We start from the raw sequence: 20,024 nt of genomic DNA on the forward strand, positions 1-20,024 counted from the left end.
AGCGGCTGACTGAAGGCTGACCTGCCGCCAAATCCCTCATAGCAGGATGAAATGGCTGCTGCATACACTTTAATTGTGGAATAAGCAAGCCCCCTGTCCACCAGTAACTGTAAGTAGGACAGAATAGAGCCCAGCGTACAAGGCAGAGGCTCTAGACTCCTTTCTTCACACCATCGCTGGAATCCCAACCACTTTGGCCTGTAACAGGCTGTGGTGGATTCTGCTCTTGCTGCTTGGATAGTCTGAATAACCTCGTCAGACAGTCCCCCCTGTCTCAGCCTGTCCCTCTCAGGAGCCAAGCCTGGAGAGGTTGGCCCAGAGTGGGGAACGCCCCTATTGCACCTGCCTCCTGAGACAGCGCCCCCCAGACCTGAGGCACCGTCCAGGGCTGGCCCACCATCATCTGTATCACCTCTGCATACCAATGGCGCCAAACGGCGACCTGGGGCCACTAGGATGACTGACAGACGTTCCCGTCTCACCCTCTCCAGGAGGGGGAGAATGAGACGCAGCGGTGGAAAGGCGTAGAGCAGCTTTCTTGGCCATGGCTCGTGTGCAAATGCGTCCACCCCCAAGGGTGGATTGTCCCGCCGAGCCATGGAAAACCACAGGGCACAGTGGCTGTTGCGCCGGTTGGCGAACAGGTCCACCTCCGCTCTCCCGAACTGGGCCCAGATCTGCTTCACCACCTCCGGGTGAAGCATCCACTCGTCTGGCAGGGGCCCGCCTCTTGACATGAGGTCGGCCCCCCTGTTCTCCCGCCCCGTGATGTGGAGGGCCCTCAGAGACAACACATTCTCTGAAGCCCATAACCACAGGTTCTCCGCTGTGGTCAACAAGGCGGCGGAGCCCTGCCTGTTGATGTACGCCACTGTGGTGCTGTTGTCGCTCCTCACCAACACATGTTTGCCCTGTAGTAAGGGTTTGAAGTGCTGTAGGACCAACACTACTGCCCGCAGCTCTAGAAGGTTGCTGTGCCGTGCCTCTGTCAGAGGCCAGCCACCACCTATAGCTCTCCCGAGGCAGGTCCCCCCCCCATCCTGTCACGGATGCGTCCGTGAACACCGTGATGTAGGAGGTCACTCGCCCCAGTGGAGTTCCCCTCCGCAGATGCTTTGGGGACCCCCAGTATCGGAGGTTGCCCTCCACTGAGGGGGGGATGGTCACCAGACGTCGTTTGTGCCTCTTGGGATTTAAACAAAGACCGGCAAACCACCTCTGCAGGCGACGCATATGCAGTAATCCCAGTGGTACCACAGAGTGCGCAGCCGCCATCAGACCCAGAGTCTGCATAATGGTCAAAGCTGACACTGTTGCCCCCTGTCACAGTCTGCAAACTGCCCGAAGCAGAGATGCCTGTCTGCTATCTGACAGGGTGGCACGTAGTCTGCCTGCATCGAGCAGAACCCCCAGATACTGCACCTGCTGGTGAGGTATGGGGCTGCTCTTCTTCCAATTGACCGCAAAACCCAACTTGGTTAGGTGTAGGATCAATTGGGCTGTGTGAAACAACGCCCATTCCCTGGACCTGGCCATGACTATGAGGTCCTCCAGATCAGAGAAAACCCTCATGCCATGGTCGCGAAGCGGCTGAAGCCCTGTGGCCACACATTTGCTGAACGTGCGTGGGAATAGGGAGTAGCCGAACGGTATTCTGTTGTACTCGTAGGCTATCCCTTGGAAGGCAAAACACAAATACTTTCTGTGCTTTGGAGCAATTTCGACATGAAAGTAAGCGTCCTTCGGGTCGATAGTTGTGAACCAATCGCCCGGCTGCACTAGCCCCAGTAACTGTTTTATAGTTAACATATGGAACTTTTTGCAGGCAATGTGCTGATTCAGGCTGCGAAGATCCAGAATGGGCCTGACTTCCCCTGTCTTCTTGGAAACCAGGAAGTACATGGAATAAAGCCTCTTTTCTCTGTTCTGAGAGTGCACAACAGAGACCGCCTGTTTTTGCAATAGGACCTGAATCTCTGTGGCAAGGAAACCTATCTCCTCCTGGGACGATAGATTTGCCTCTCTTATGCCCCTGAATGGAGGAGGAATGCTGCAAAACTGGAGTGAATAACCCAGTGTCAGTGTCCTGTCCATCCACTCTGTCAGTACACAGCTGAGCTTCCATTCTCCATAACACTGTGTTAGGGGGCAAGCAGTCAGCTGTGGAGCCATAGCTAGGAAGCTGTGGTACTCCCTGGTAGCCCACTCCGCCGCCAAACCCTCCATAAAAGGAAGTTTGGCCCAAGGGGGGCTGACACAGAAAGGGCCGATTTTCTACTGAGGTCCTTGAACGCAATAAAAGGTCAAACGCATACTGTTGGAAAGACTGAGTTTTTGCGCGTCCACAATGTTTTTCACTTGTCCCTCGCGGCACTTTGTTTGAAAGATTACTGCCGCAATACAGATTATGAATGAACAGTCTGCAGTTAATCAACATTAAAATATATGTTATTATTAAATAATATTCAACTGTTATCAGAACTTAGTGTAAATGTAGAATCATGCTGTTCGGTTGTCTCACTGCAAGAACCACTTTTACCACGTCTTTTACAGACAATATGTAGAGACAAATGGTAGCAATTCTCACAATGTAAAATAATAATTGCCTTAAATACATTGAAATGTGAAAGCTGACTGAAATCATGTTGCTTGGTAAAATCGAAATGTAACTTTTTGCAAGGAGGAACAGTCAACTTCCCTGATGTCAGTATTTAGTCATGTTTAATACATGTATATCAGTGTATTATAGTTGTTACTTTATCTATTTAAACCAGAACGTTTCTCGATTCTTTGTACAGTATGAAAGGAGTCTTTGTACATTTCACTCCATGCTGAAGTTCAGGAATCTCGGTCTGTCTCTCGTGTTCAGCATCCTCTGGTCTGTCTGCATCACCTGGAAACAGGTTTAAACAAACAGATATATATATATGTAAAGTAACATGTGTTGGTCACAGACTTTTTTTACATGCAAACGTCATGTGATAATCTTTTTGTTATCCTTAACCTGTTAAGCCCTGAGCCTGTTTTTCAGGTCTCAGGCTCGAAAATGACATTCCCAGAACAAATGACCATATCTTCCCTTCTAAAAGGGTTAAATTAATAATCTTTTTTCTCAAAGTAATGATAAACCTGTGAGTTGGATGTAGAAGAGTCAGAATCAATATAGATGTTTTTTATTTTAAAGAAAATTCAGATTGAACATAGTAAAAAACTGTAAATTATAGTGTCCGTCCTAAAATTCTTTTTTACTTATAGTGAAAACTACCCTTGGATGATGGGTTAGTAGACTAAAAGCTTTAGGAATCCAAAGTACAACATATAATAAGTACCCTGTATCAAGATTGATGCAAAACAAGTGACATTTGACCTTTTTAGAGAGATTTAGCAAACAAAAACCACTTCTGGGGTCATATGGGTGGATTTTCCATATCTCTGGCCCCCCTTGGTCGATTTTGATGGTTGACACCTCTTTCTGACCGTTAAAGCCAATAGAATCGAAGGGGGAATTCCCCACTCACACACATGGTAAAAAAAAAAAGTGGGGGCTTCGCGCATGCAGTTTTGCATCAAAGCGAACCTATACTCTAGCTCTGACATCTGGAAACGGAAAAGCAGTTTTAATGCTTATGGATTATCAGAAATCATTTCAAAGGGACACAGACACATTGGATTAACCTATGGATTAACTTCAGCAGCGTTTTTATTGTTTTAATGCCATTGAAGACCACTTTTGACCAGACTACGACACAGGTAAGTCATGTTAGCGTTTTTAGCTACCTAGCGCCACATGTTTTGATGTCTGTTTTTGTTTATAAAGTCGCGAGTTCGTATCATAGAGTGATAATGTATGTACCCATCGATTCTGTGTCATCTCACAATGTGAATCGATGTGTTGGATGTGCAGAAAAGATAAATAATAAGGTTTTATGAGTGACTTTCGGTGCAGTAATCTGTTAGCATTTTTTGCTCGTTGCTAATTCAGAGGCTCAGCGTTAGCATTGTGGGGTTTTATTTTGAAAAAAAAAAAAAATAGATCAGTTAGATGAGTTTCTTCCCGTGACATGGAGATAAAACATTCATAGTTTATTAAATGAACATGCCCTCAGACACTGTTTCCTGCAAGATGTTGCGGGAGGGCCCCGGTACCGGGGTCTCTCGGGCTAAACAGGTAAAAAAGTGCTAGATATCACAGCCCTTACTGTATCTTATCAGTTGGATTGTGTATTATTGTCTAGTTGGGGTCCTTTTTATTTGACTGTTATTTTGGAATCGTTTTTCATGAGACAGTCAATTTAAATATTTGTCCTTTGCCATATTCACATTCATTTGTAACACACACGTAAGGGTAAAAGACAAACATCTTTAACAAAAGTAATGCAATGAATAAGCTTAATTGTCACAGAAGCACTCATAACGTCATATCTCATATTTAAACAAATCATTTCCTTGTCCCTAAAGCATTGACTACGCTATTTTTCGTCCCTAAATGCAGGCATTAAGTTACATGTTCACGTTCTGCTGCCACAATAAATCGGTGTCTCCAGTGTAATGATAATAAAATGCGAAGTAAATATTGGTAATAATATTAATAAAGACAACAAGGTTTGGGTTCGCTCGTTTATTATGATGGATGGTAACGTTAACCAGAAAGCTTCAATAATCAACTCCAGCTCAACAAACCATATTGCAATATCTACGTTAACGTTATTTCTGGAACCAACTGGAAATGTGAGATTCATATTTTTCAGATACACATATATTACAATGACTTCCGTTACAGCAAGAATCCCCCTCACACACATAGGTGAAACACATGCACATTCCCTACTGAGAACCTTTCACTAAAATGTTTTTCAGGAGTGTGTGTGTGAGGTTTTCAGTGAATGTGAGAGTATTTCAGTAGTATGTGCGTGAGGTTAATTTATAGTTACATGTGTGAGGTTTAATTTTCAGTTGTGTATGTGAGGTGTTCACTAGTGAATGTGAGAGTATTTCAATAGTGTGTGTGAGGTTAATTTTCAGTTGTGTGTGTGTGAGGTTAATTTTCAGGTGTGTGTGTGAGGTGTTCAGTAGTGAATATGAGAGGAATTTCAATAGTGTGTGTGTGAGGTTAATTTTCAGTAGTGTGTGTGCGAGGTGTTCAGTAGTGAATGTGAGAGTATTTCAGTTGTGTGTGTGCAAGCAACCCTGTCTCCTAAAAATGACGTTCCCACAGAACTAAACTGCATTCTCAATTACGTTTAGCCAGAAACGTATTTTCTCCCACGTTACGTTTGTTATGAACGTATCTCAAATACGTTTATATTCTACATATCTTCTAGAAACATATTTTCTCCCACGTTACGTTTGTTATGAATGTATCTTAAATACGGTTATTTTCTACATATCTTTGCCATTTATTGTCTTGCTTATAATAATGATAATAGTCATTTATAAATATCATTTTAGAGCACACATTTGAAATTGACGATCGGGCTCGATATATGGTTAAATTCAGTGGCGGCTGGTGGAAAATATTTTAGGTGGGGCTGTGGAAATGGTGATCAAACAATACTAGAGGGGTCCGGGGGGATGCTCCCCCGGTAATTTTTTTTGAGAAAAGACCCCTTAAATCATGACTTCTGGTGATGTTAGAGGGAGGGGGGGGGGGGGGGGGAAGGACAATTTGAGGCTTAAAAATATGAGAAGACTGATCAATACCTCCATAACTTCAGTGTGGTTAGCTATGAATCTTCCAAAACTTCCAAACACCTTGTCCTGGACATAGTTTCTACAGCATAAACTGTGCAACAGTACAGTAGGCCCACACAAACTGCAGAACACCGGGGCTTTGGGAACACTGATTTAATTCACATTTAACCTGTTAAGGGGCTTTTTTTCCCCGTTTTTTTTCTCACGAAACTGTGTCTCAGGGCTTCTTAAAATGTAATAAACTATTCATGTGTCCTACTCAGAGGAAACGCATCTAACTGATGATATGAACCATGTTTACCGAAACAAAACACAAGTCTCACAAGAAGCGTCTAAATGAGCCCTGAGCGAAAAAATGCTAACGCACTCTAGGTATAAATCAATCGATATACTTATCGGATATGCACAAACAAGCTTACAAGCTGAGATTCCACATATTCTAGAAATATAAGTATCATCACTGAGCGATCAGAACTCGCGACAGGGGAAGCAAATACAGACATCACACGACGTAGCTTTAGGTAGCAAAACATGGAGATATGCTCACCTTTTGCAGAATAACAATTCTGATCAAAAACGAGAAAAACGCAGCTGAAGGTTAATCCATAGGTTAATCCAATGTGTCTGTCACTTTGAAAAATGATTGATGATCCATAATTCAATTTTTATGTCAAAAACGGAGTTTTCATTAGCTGCTTAGTCAGTAGCTTCCAGAGTGTATGACAGCTTCCTGTTTTGTCTCCTTGGATACGAGTCCAAACAACTCACAGACTGCACCGGGCGCTCACGTAGGAGCCCTGTGACCATCATATTTGACGACGCTGATTGGCTGAAATTATGTTTTCGCGGCATAGTTTACACGTTACAGACAAGCGGCAAACTCTGGGGAAGAGCCGGGACGCCAATGCGGAAGTGCCACAAACTGCAGTTCATATATTGGCCGATAGGCGCTGACTGCAGAAAGGAGCAATTTCCATAGAGCCCCATGTTAAAATGCCCAATTTCACAGCCTAAAAAAACATGTTTCTACCGATGGATCCAATAAATATTATTATGAATATAGTTAGATTCCACCTTCATGATTATGAATCTGTGAGTGAATTGTTTTCTAACACGACCCTTTTATTTATATTAGGTCTTAAAGTTTTTGCATAAATTAGGGCGTGGTCACATTGAGTGACAGCTCTGTCAAGTCACTGCTGCTGTTAGCTTTTTGTCCCTCTGCTAGCTGCTCCGTCTCCGTGAAGCTACAGGGACTCTGCCTGCTCAGTTCATCCAGGGAACACAACTTGACCCCGGCCGTGTTTGTTTGTTTTTCATGCTTATATATCGGACTATTGTGACTCGCTCTGCGGTTAAAACAGACGGTGCATGAATGCCGTTTTGCGGTAAGTGAAATTCGAGTACTTTATTTATGTGTTTATGATTTTAATCAGCTACGTAATGAATGTTAAGGCTTGGGTTAGCATGTAAGTGAGTGGTAGCTACATCGGTGCTAACGATGCTAATCGTATCCTCCAAGTTAACTTAAAACCAGACTGTATATATAAAGGTTAAAATGAAATAGACAAGTGTTAAGCGTTAAGTGAGATAGTACTGTAGAACAAAAAGCTTCTGTTTGAGGTTGATAAAATAAGGTCATCCTTGTAACTTAGAGAGATATTTTATTATGTAGGTAGGAACTGTATGCATCGCTAAGGTTAATTTAAATTGGCTATGCTCAAGTATGTAGACAAGCTAACGTCGAAGTAGTGTATGTGAAATCAACCTCACAATAAGATGTGTGTATATTACAATTATTAATGTCATATTTCAAGATGATTACTTAGATATTACAATATGGTTGGTTGAGCTGGAGTTCATTATTGAGCTTACACATTAACGTCACAGTCATCTGAAGAACGAACCCAAACCTTGTTGTTTTTATTAATTGCATTACCAAATTGGTATCAAATAAACAGTAACACAACAGCATTGGTAACACAACTTCCAAAGTTACAGTAAAATAAAAAGGACCCTGACTCGGACAATACACAATCCAACATGTTCAACAGAAGAGAATAAGTTATATTGTTTGTACACATGGTTCTTTACATATATATGTGTTTGTTTAAAGTTTCCAGGTGATGCAGACAGGATGGACCAGAGAGTGAGAGACAGAACTGGACTCCTCACAGCAGTGAACTTCAGCACAGGTACAAATACTCTTTTTTCATACTGTACAAAGAATCAAGAAAGATATTGGTTTAAATAAATGAAGTATTGACTTTAATACACTGATATACATTCCATTAAACAATACTAAATACTAGATCACCTACACATCAGTGAAGTTGAGGTTTTTTTCCATGCAAAGGGTTACATGTTAACAAGCAATATTACTTTGTCAGCTTTATAATTTAAGGTATTGAAGGCAAAGCTATTAGTGACAACTGCTATTTATCTCTCAATATTGTCTGTAAAAAACGTGGTAAAAGTTATGATTTCAGTGAGACAACAGAGCAAGCTTCTACAGTTGCACTAAGTTTTGATAACAGTTAAATATTATTTTGATAATAAAATATATTTCAATGTTGAAGAATGTCATACTGTTCATTCATAATCTGATTGTCTTTGTAGCTCACTGTTGAAATAAAATAAAACATTACAATTACAAAATAATTATATCTACAGCCCCTAAACACAAGCACACCTCTTTCATAAATAACACACTTGTTCTGCAATAATATGTTTTATGTTTCCTGTAATTTTTGTTAGGAAAGGACATGCCTGAAAGACACGACTCAACATTTTCTCCTTCTCTGAGGGTCAAGAAGAACATCCAAGAGGAAAATTAAAAGCTGATGTTATGAGATTTTAAGACCAGTACCGGACATTCACTAAGAAACTACTTTTATTGTGAAGTCAGCTGATCGAATGCACCTATTTCCACATCTACACTCCATCAGCTGATTAATTCTATTTGCCTCACTTTATGAGCTTCACAACCTGTACCTTGTACCGCAGAGTTTGCAACGTCACAAATAAATGGGGCCAATCTTCAGTCGGATGTGAATGTGTAATCTAACATTTTCAGTAAGAATAATGGACAAAAGGAGTGCAAATACAAATACAATTTATTGAAATCTGAACCAAAAGTTAATCAAACATGTTTTAAATAAAAAAGCACATATGGACAGAAGGTGTAAACCTATTAAATGTATAAGTAAACACATTTAGTAAAATAAAGTGACAGACAAGGCCTGTGCAGTTGGTATCAGCTATGCCCAGCATGGGCTCCTCCATCAGGCCTGGTCCTTCTCGCAGAGGAAAGAGCCTGAGTCCTCTCCAAACCAACAGACTGGACGTCCATCACACGGAGGTTTCTCCCTGAAGTCTCTGCAGCTCTCTGGACACCACGCTGTCTCAATCCATCCACACTGAATATGAGAGGGGAAAATGAAAATAATAAATGCTTTAGACAATAAGAAATATAAAGTTGACTGTTGAGTTGCTCAGTTTTTTTAGATTGTCAATATTATTACTGTATAACTAATATCTCAGGTTAAGAGGCACCTTCAAATAAAGATTGGTCTTTAAATACATTTTGTCTTTTGAATTGTTTGTCTAAAGTCAAGGATCTAGAACTGGTACTTATAGTTTTAATGATACAGTCTGGTTATAATGCTGTTTGGAGGAGGCCTCACAGGTAAGAGCACTAACTAGCTACCATCACATGCACCTTAGCTTAACTTAAATGTATTAAACGTATAATTAAGTGATAGCAAAATATAAATAACTAATGTCATGCAAACATATTAATATTTGCTTGATTCCAGTGTTGCATTTAGCACATTGCATACAAACGTTAAGGGATTTTAAGATTCTGAAGTATTATGCTAAAAACTCAATAACTTAGATTATTATTTATAGTTTTGCTGAATAGTCTCATGTCCGCTTACCTTAGAAACGTAAAATGTGACGGCAGTGTGCAGATGGGGAAGCATGTTAGCTTAGCTTCTTAGCTTGAGCTAGCTCTGTTACTTCCCAGCTGGAGGCAGAAGGTCCCGCCTCGGCTCCGCCTCGGCTCCGCCTCTTTGCCCTTATTTGGAGCAGGCTGGAGCAGGCGGGAGTTAGACTCAGACGTCACTGTCGAGCCGTTAGTGGCCGACTCCGCCTACTAAGGGCTTCTCGGCAACTCTGCAGAATCCTATGGGTGACGTCACGGACCCTACGTCCATTTATATATACAGTCTATGGTTACAGATAGCAACAGTCAGCTGCTAGTGGCTGCTGCTGCACTGGTTGAGGGCTCCTCTCTTAGCGCCCAGACGAGAGAAGGTACACGGGCAAGGCCAGGCAGGAAACATGTGACTTATCAGTAACTTTAGACATCGTAACACAATTTTAAACGAGATTTTATTGTAGATTATACATTTTACTGATACCAATTATATAATATTTACCTTGTTCATTAAAAATAAAAATATATATATTTTTTAAAATATATTTTTTATTTTTATTTTTATTTTTATTTTTTAATATGGGAAGAGGTGGGGCGGCGCCCCTAGCGCCCCTATGGACCGGCCGCCACTGGTTAAATTAAAATCAGTAGGCGAGGGTGTAATTTCAACACAGTCTCAAAGGCAATGTGAGCGTCCATTCCCATTGGATAACGGAGGATTTTACACCTGGAAGTAAGTATTCTCCTTACTGTCGATTGATTTTACAGTGATATCTGCACTACTCATCAACTCAAAAACACCAGATTATCCTTGTTCATTACACAACATTGATTGGTTTAAATTGTGTGCAATGCTTTTGTATTTTTCCCCTTCGATTCGGAGAAACAAATATTTTTTCGGAGTTTAGGATAGCAGAAGACACTACACTACCCAGAATCCTCAGCTATTGTTTGGGACTACACCATGTGCTTTGCTTGGCAAACCCTGTGATTAGTCTTCAAGCTCTGTGATTGGATGTTGGAGTGGCAGTGCGCGAAGTTTACACCGAGCGTCAATGGAATGAAACCCATCGACGGCACACTATTCAAAACAGGAATCCCCCTACCCCCCCCCTTAGGTCACAGGCTCCTCCAACAGTGCAACACAATACAACAGATACACAGAAAAAATAGTGCAAGTAAATACAAAAAGAAAAATAGTGAAATAGTAAAAAATGAAATAGCGCAATAAGAGTCTATATACAAGTGATTGGAATATGATATATTAGACAAATAATTTCTAAGTAGCAGCCAGATGAATGTTATGGATGTTGTTTCAAAGTTCAGGTGTTTAACACTAGAACCGCCAGAGGTTTTGTATACCTAAAACCGCCACCTGGGTCAAATTGACCCGCTATTAGAATGCATTGATTTTCAAGGTAAAATGTTCTTTTATTGAACAGTGAGTTTTGATCGCACAGGGATGAAACGTATACCAATAGAATCTGTGGACTCTATTTAAGATACATTCATAACAAACGTAACGTGGGAGAAAATACGTTTCTAGCTAAACGTAATTGAGAATGCAGTTTAGTTCTGTGGGAACGTAATTTTTAGGAGACAGGGTTGGTGCAAGGCCAGATGTTTTCAGTAGTGTGTGTGCGAGGTGAGTTTGAATTTTGGCCTACACAGCCCTTCATAAGAAACAAACACATAATGCCTTTTGCGCTCTTTCACCATCAACACAGGTACCTGAAGACGAGAGGAAAACAAGTGTGGAGCCGCAGCTGGAAAATCAAATCGCAACATTACGACTGATCAGAGCATCCCTCTGCGTGGTGAGACAGAGCGCCTGAGCTCAGTCCGGCGGTTATGAGTGGAAGGAGGTGTGTTTGGAGGATTTTCACTGGGAGCTATTCTCCAGACCGGGAGACGAGCAGAACGTGTTTCTGATCTCCTGTTACACTTCATTTGAGTCTTTGAATGCATTCACTGGATGTAATTGTTCTGAGGCTGAGGAATAATGGGATCACTTAGAAATAGAATACAATGGTAATTTAATATACTGTGTGTGTGTGTGTGTGTGTGTGTGTGTGTGTGTGTGTGTGTGTGTGTGTGTGTGTGTGTGTGTGTGTGTGTGTGTGTGTGTGTGTGTGTGTGTGTGTGTGTGTGTGTGTGTATTCCGTCTTTCACAGATCTTCCAGTTTCTCGAGGCTCTGTATTGATTGTAACTCCATCCTCTGGCCTGCAGTCCTCGGTCTTTACACGCTGATGTACAGGCTGCTCTTCAATCAGCTCATTTGTTATGTTTCTGTCTGACATGTTTGTCCAAAAGAAGAGTGTCTGGAGGCCTGTTAATAAATGGGCTACTGTTACTCTACGGAATGAGCCGAATTTACGATCAGAAGTGAAAGCAATTTAGAGAAAATCATCTACTGCATTAAAGCTTGGAAAAGGACTTTGTTTAGAAATGACCTATTTGAATCTGCTCAGCAACAAACAGAGAGACACAGTCAGAGTAGCTGGTAAATAGTGGAGCATTTAAAGGCCTGAGAGATAGATATTCTTATTAAAAGTGGGTAGAGACCCAAAACAGAGCAGAAAGGAAAGTCACTTCTATCCTCCAGGTATGTATGGTAATGTTTTTTCACACTGAAAAAAACTGTACTTTAATTAAATGTATTGTGTCAACAGATTTCACATAACTGAATTAGGTTAAAGCAATACAATTACATTTGAATAATAAATAATAGGTTCAATTTAATATTATTGCTTTCAACTAACCTAATACAGTTATGTGACATGTGTTGACATAATACATTTAATTAAAGTCAATGTTTCAGTTCTTCCAGTGCAACACTAATGAGCTAACATCATTAGCATGATTTATGTTAGTTTTGTGGCCACGTGATCTATGTCCAGCTAACTGCTCCATTATGTCAATCAGCTAGTTTGTTGCTGAATAAGTAGTGTACAGTGTTAACAAAACCCTTTTTCTAAAGGTTCTGTAATGAAAAACACCAGCATTTTGAGCACGCAGATTTCTCCTCCCACCTGTTTATGGAATGTATATTTCCAGAGCAAAGTGTATCTTTCATATTAGCATACAGTGTGGCACTCATTACACTTGAAATATTTTCAAAGAGCTCCTCTCTTGCAGATCTCCTGGTGTCTATGTTTAGAGAGTTCCTGCTTGTTGTGCATCCTACACATATATCCTACAGCAATGCTGATTGTATCACAACTTAGCTGACTTTTTCAACTTTCTGGCAACCCAGCTTCAGATAGTGAACATTTGCATTAATTAGATAGGCTCTTTGAGTAGCAAGAAAATGCTGCAGGAAGAATATATTAAAAGGAATGTTGAGACATGCCATAAATACGAAACAGCATTGTTTTTCTCAACCTGAGGTAGGTACACAGAAGGTTAGACATGGAGTTTACAGAAATGGTTAGTTCAAATAAAATAAAAAACATATACACATATACAAATATTCCTTTTAAAATGTAAACTTGAGTCTACCTGTAAGAGCGTCAAAACTCTCAATAGAGTTTTTTCTCTGGTGGTTTCAAAGATTTTAAATTATGTATGAGCCTTCTGGCTGAAAGACAACATAAAGTAAAGTGCCTCCCAGCTACAAGTGGTCTAAAGAATCAGCCAGTTGAAGCACATAATTATACTTATATAAGTATCCAGTCCTATTTATGCTGCTGCTTTAGGTAAATATCCAGGCTTCAAACTCACTGTTCTATCCAAGAGCTGCTGCTGTTTAAATCAACCCGGTATCACGGCAAGACGTGAACATATGACGATCTACCATGCTGGGAGACGTGAATATGTCACGGTTTCGTCCCTTCAAACGTGACAGTTACAAGGTATTGTTAACATGGCCCAACCAGTGGAGAAATACCCGGAAGTGCCAAGCAAATGGTCTACCGCGCCTATTGGTCGGTTTTTATTGTCAAAATTAGATGTTTTTAATTTCTTTTTTAATCGTCACACTCAATTTCGCCGATTTTCTTGTTGCCCTAGCTGGTCGACACCTCTTTTAGCAGAAACAAAGGCTACTTTAATGTATTAAATCGATGTTAATCCATGTGTGTGGATCATAGACTGTATAACAAGTCTGACAAACAGGAAGCACTGCCGCCAAAACTGAAAACGTGACGTGGATCATAAATATGAATTTCAATAGCTTACTGTTAAATGACGGATATACCTTTCTGTCTGTGATGTTTTACAAATCAGATATTAGAAGTAAAACATGTGAAATAATATAGCAATATCCTGTACAATTATGTGAAAACATGAATAAAACTACACATCTTCAGATGTTATACATACACAAGTGTCCTACACTAATAATGCAAAGTTATTATGGCTGTGTGTACCTTGTGTGCACCGCCTAGTGGTTAAAGCACGTTATTGAATTAGTTGTGTATATGATATGTCAATGAACCTTAGAAAATCTTGAAATCTTGAAAGGGATATGCAAAATAGCCATTATATACAGTCTTTAATGAACTATTAGTAGAGAATAACGAGTAATGAATATACTTTATAGGGATCTGCAGATAAATGTTTAGTCTTCTCAAGCAGCAACTATCAAATATCTCTCCTGATTGTTGGCACTTGACAATCACCTTTCCCTGAATTTTACTCAGGTGTAACTAAAGCCTGATTTAAGGGTTGTTTATATTTCACATCATTAATCAGAATCTGCAAAGTAACTAAAATAAATGTAGTGGAGTAAAAATACCAGGTTAACCTCTGAATTGTAGTGGAGTAGAATTGCTGTTTTGTTTAGTAATGGATATTGAATATGGAATAAAGGTTTTGACAAGACCTGGTGTAACAATAATCAAAAAGGACATTAAAAGAGCTCCAGATGTTAATGATCTAAACAAAACAGCACACCTGAAATGTATATTTAAATACTTTATTAAGGGCAGTGAATTAGTTTTTTCTGTATGTTTTTTCAAATCAGTGTTATACAGTAAGTGTCATAGACAGTGTTACATTGTTATTATTATCCTTAAAATATATGTAAAACAAAACCACTTATGATCTTTTTATTTGAGTGGTTTACTAATGACAGTTCATTCTGTTTTTGCTATTAATGGTTTCATTTTTGTGAAAAATAATAAAATAATAAAATTCAATAACGTGCTTTAACCACTGTGCCTTTCTATCAGCTGTGCACCGTTATGGTGTAAATACAGCCTATCTACCAATTGGATCAAATATAAAAGTCAGCCGAATTAGTATTGATACTGCAAGGAGACGTATTGTGTGAAAAGAAATCTAAGATGTTGTTTAATTGCTGATATATTTATGATCAACGTCACGTTTTCAGTTTTGGCGGCAGTGCTTCCTGTTTGTCCAGAAGTCTTCTCATCAGGGCTCTATAAATACAGAACTACGGCAGATATGTAATATTTAATGCAGCCGAACCGTGTATTACAATGCCGTTATGTGATGACTTTCAAGGAGAAAAGCAAGCACACGGAATAAAGTATTATTTTATTTTTAAAACATTTTTTCGGATTTCACATCGCATAAACACCATTTCCCAACGTGCATTGCGGCTAAACCATCGAATCACCGAGCTGAGGACACACATTCCTTCACATTTAAATTTAAATTTACATTAAAGTATTTCGTGAGGCCTTCTAAAATGTTTTTAAATATAACTACGGTTCCAGTTGAAGAGTTTGTAAATGAACATGAACCGAAGCTGTTGCCTGGCAACGCAATCGCACAACGTCACGTCCATTAATTCCACATCCACACCTTTATATATACAGTCTATCATCCACACACATGGATTAACATCGATTTCATACATTAATGTAGCCTTTGTTTCTGCTAAAAGAGGTGTCGACCAGCTAGGGCCACAAGAGAATCGGCGAAATCGAGTGTGACGATTAAAAAATAAATTAAAAACATCTAATTTTGACAATAAAAACCGACCAATAGTCTTGGTAGAGCATTTGCTTGGCACTTCCGGGTATTTCTCCACTGGTTGGGCCATGTTAACAATACCATGTAACTGTCACGTTTGAAGGGACGAAACCGTGACATATTCACGTCTCCCAGCATGGTAGATCGTCACATGTTCACGTCTTGCCGTGATACCGGGTTGGTTTAAATGGTGTAAGCATCAATGTGTGAAATGCTATAGTCTCCAAGAAACTAATTACTATCTAAAGGCAAGGCAAGGCAAGGCAAGTTTATTTATATAGCACCTTTCAACACATGGCAATTCAAAATGCTTTACAAAAATGGAAGACATTAAGAAAATGGCATTTAAAATCAGTCATTAAAAAGAAAAGATAATAAAATAAACATTAAAAGAAAAAATACATGGATAAAAGTTACAGTGCAGTTTAAGATGTGAATAGTTCAATTAAAAGCAGCGGCAAAAAGAAAAGTCTTCAGCCTGGATTTAAAAGTAGTAAGAGTTGCAGCGGACCTGCAGGTTTCTGGGAGTTTGTTCCAGATATTTGAAGCATAATAACTGAACGCTGCTTTACCATGTTTAGTTCTGACTCTGGTGACAGAAAGCTGACCAGTCCCTGAAGACCTGAGAGATCTGGATGGTTCATAATTTAGCAGTAGGTCAGAAATGTATTTTGGGCCTAACCCATTCAATGCTTTATAAACCAGCAACACTATTTTGAAATCTATTCTTTGACACACAGGAAGCCAGTGTAAGGACTTCAGAACAGGAGTGATGTGATCCACTTTCTTAGTGTTAGTGAGGACTCGAGCAGTGGCGTTCTGAATTAGCTGCAGCTTTCTAATATATTTTTTAGTGAGACCTGTAAAGACACCATTACAGTAGTCCAGTCTACTGAAGATAAAAGCATGGACAAGTTTTTCCAAATCCTGCTGTGACATTAGTCTTTTAATCCTGGATATATTCTTTAGGTGATAGTAGGCTGATTTAGTAACTGTTTTAATGTGACTGTTGAAACTCAGGTCAGAGTCCATGACTACACCTAGATTTCTGGCTTTATCTGTTGTTTTGAACATTGCAGACTGAAGCTCAGCGCTAACTTTTATACGTTCTGCCTTGGCTCCAAAAACCATTACCTCAGTTTTATCTTTGTTTAATTGGAGAAAGTTCTGACACATCCAGTCATTGATTTGTTCAATGCACTTACTCAGTGTTTGAATTGGAGCATAGTCTCCTGGTGAAATGGTTATGTAAATCTGTGTGTCATCCGCATAGCTATGGTAATTTATGTTGTTGTTTTTCATTATCTGAGCCAGTGGTAGCATGTAGATGTTAAAGAGAAGAGGCCCCAAGATGGAGCCTTGAGGTACCCCACATGTCATATTTGTCAACTCAGATGTGTATTTAAATACTGGGTCTATTGTTGTTTTTGGGGGCCATAGGTCCTGTAAGGCCCTCCCTCACAAGGTATAAAGGTTCTAGGCAAGCAGCAAGGTAGAGAGCAATTTAAAAGCCCTTAGGGGTCACAGAGAGTTCACTCTTTCCAGAGTAGGAAACATAGACACTGGGTGTTTCTCAATGTCGAGGAAAGCTGCTCCAGAGCCACTATTTCAAGGATACAACGTCATCGAGTGCCACCGAAGGACTGTTCCAATGTCCAGCATACTTGGAATTCTACCGAGGCCTGCGTACTTTGTTGCGGGAAATTTCGAGGCTGCACATGTGTATCCTCCGCGGTCTTAAAATCCCCACAATGCTTTGCGCACGGACCAATTTCCAAATCTTTGGTGGAAATCGCGCTCCATTTAAGGCGGGGCCTCGCATATGACGCACACCTGCACACCTGTTAGCCTGTTCCACCATTCTTCGTTTTCCGAGGCTAGGAGGGATTCTTGCCTCGCTTCTGAAGCATCTGACTCGGAGGTACATGTGCTACCAAGCAAGCCTCCTCGACATTGAGAAACACCCACTGTCATCACCAGAACAAATCAACTGGCTTGTTTGATTGTTTAAATGATTTAAACAAATGATATCTTCTTTTTCCAACACAAACGACCTCTTGTGGTTGTGACAGAAATAATCGTCAAGGAATGAGTGTGATGTAACTGCAGTCTACAACTACCTACCAGTATCCTACCAACAGTCAACGTTGTTTTTTTATATCCACAGCAGTGATGTAACCTTTTCTGTAACAATAACCCTCACAATCTTTCCCTAACCTTGACCAAGTCAGAGTCCTAGCAGAAGCAGTTAAATGAAGGCTAAGATTAATTGTTTTTCACTGACATGCAACCTTTTTGTTATTAAGGTATGAAGACTTGTTAAAATCCATGTAGCACATTTAGACAGAATAAAAAACACACAAACTGACTCCTGTAAGGGGGAGCACAGACACCCTGTCAAGGAAACTCATTTCCATTACTTGTACAACATCATTATTATGGTTACTTCCCAAAGCTGCAAGTTTAAATGAATAATAAGAAACATCACTCACTTTTTTTGCTACAGCATTCAGATCTACCCCCATTCACTCAGAAGTCCCTCCATTAAGTCAAATTCATTGATGGACACTTTATCTCCTTTACTTGAAGCATCTATCCATCCATCCATCCAATCATCCATCCAACCATCCAATCATCCATCCGATAATTAATCCATCCAATCATTAATCCATCCATCCAATCATCCATCCAATCATCCATCCATCCGTCCATCCATCCATCCATCCAATCATCCATCCGATAATTAATCCATCCAATCATTAATCCATCCATCCAATCATCCATCCATCCAATCATCCATCCAATCATCCATCCATCCATCCATCCATCCAATCATCCATCCAACCATCCATCCATCCGTCCATCCAATCATCCATCCAATCATCCATCCAATCATCCATCCATCCGTCCATCCATCCATCCATCCAATCATCCATCCGATAATTAATCCATCCAATCATTAATCCATCCATCCAATCATCCATCCATCCAATCATCCATCCAATAATTCATCCATTCATCCATCCAATCATTATTCCATCCATCCATCCAATTATTCATCCGTCCAATCATCCATCCATCCATCCAATCATCCATCCATCCATCCAATCATTCATCCAATCATCCATCCATTCAATCATTAATCCATCCATCCATCCAATCATCCATCCATCCATTCATCTATCCAATCATTAATCCATCCAATCATCCATCATCCATCCAATCATTAATCCATCCAATCATTAATCTATCCATCCATCCATTCATCCATCCAATCATTAATCCATACATCCAATCATCCAATCATCCATCCAATCATTAATTCATCCATCCATCCAATCATCCATCCAATCATCCATCCAACCATCCAATCATCCATCCAACCATCCAATCATTCATCCATCCATCCAATCATCCATTCAATCATCCATCCATCCGATAATTCATCCATCCAATCATTAATCCATCCATCCAATCATCCATCCAACCAATCATCCATCCAATCATTCATCCAATAATTCATCCATCCAGTCATTCATCCATCCATTCATCCATCCAATCATTAATCCGTCCATCCATTCATCCAATCATCCGTTCAATCATCCATCCATCCGATAATTCATCCATCCAATCATTAATCCATCCATCCAACCAATCATCCATCCAATCATTCATCCAATAATTCATCCATCCAATCATTATTCCATCCATCCAATCATCATCCATCCATTCATCCATCCAATCATTATTCCATCCATCCATCCAATCATTCATCGGTCCAATCATCCATCCAATCATCCATCCATTCATCTATCCATCCATCCAATCATCCATCCAATCATTATTCCATCCATCCATCCAATCATTCATCCATCTAATCATCCATCCATCCAATCATCCATCCATTCATCCATCCATCCAATCATTCATCCAATCATCCATCCATTCATCCATCCAATCATTAATCCATCCATCCATCCATCCATCCAATCAAGAATCCATCCATCCATCCAATCATCCATCCATCCATCCATCCATCCATCCATCCATCCATCCATTGGTCAGTCTTTGATAATCTGTATGGAATGTGAGTAAAACACAGTATAGACAGATAAAACGCAATATATAAAAAGACTGAAAATCTGCCAGCTAGACTGCACTTGTGGAGTCAATGATGTGATGGTTATGGGAGGATAATGATATAAGTGAGATGATAATGACAGCTATAATCATCATATAGCAGCACTTCAACAAAATCGTTAGCGTGAGAGTTAACTGTATCTATAGTACATTCCTCTGTAGAGTCACAGTGACAAGATTATAAAAATGACAGGATCATTACCATGTGTCGATTTGGATTGTCAGTCAGTGTGCGCATCGTGACACCTCATTTGTTATATGGCTGTTGGAGCAGCAGATACAGTCCTATATCAGATTTTATGACCA

This window comes from Trematomus bernacchii, unplaced genomic scaffold (assembly GCF_902827165.1).
Source record: "Trematomus bernacchii unplaced genomic scaffold, fTreBer1.1, whole genome shotgun sequence".
In the NCBI taxonomy this organism is placed as follows: domain Eukaryota; kingdom Metazoa; phylum Chordata; class Actinopteri; order Perciformes; family Nototheniidae; genus Trematomus; species Trematomus bernacchii.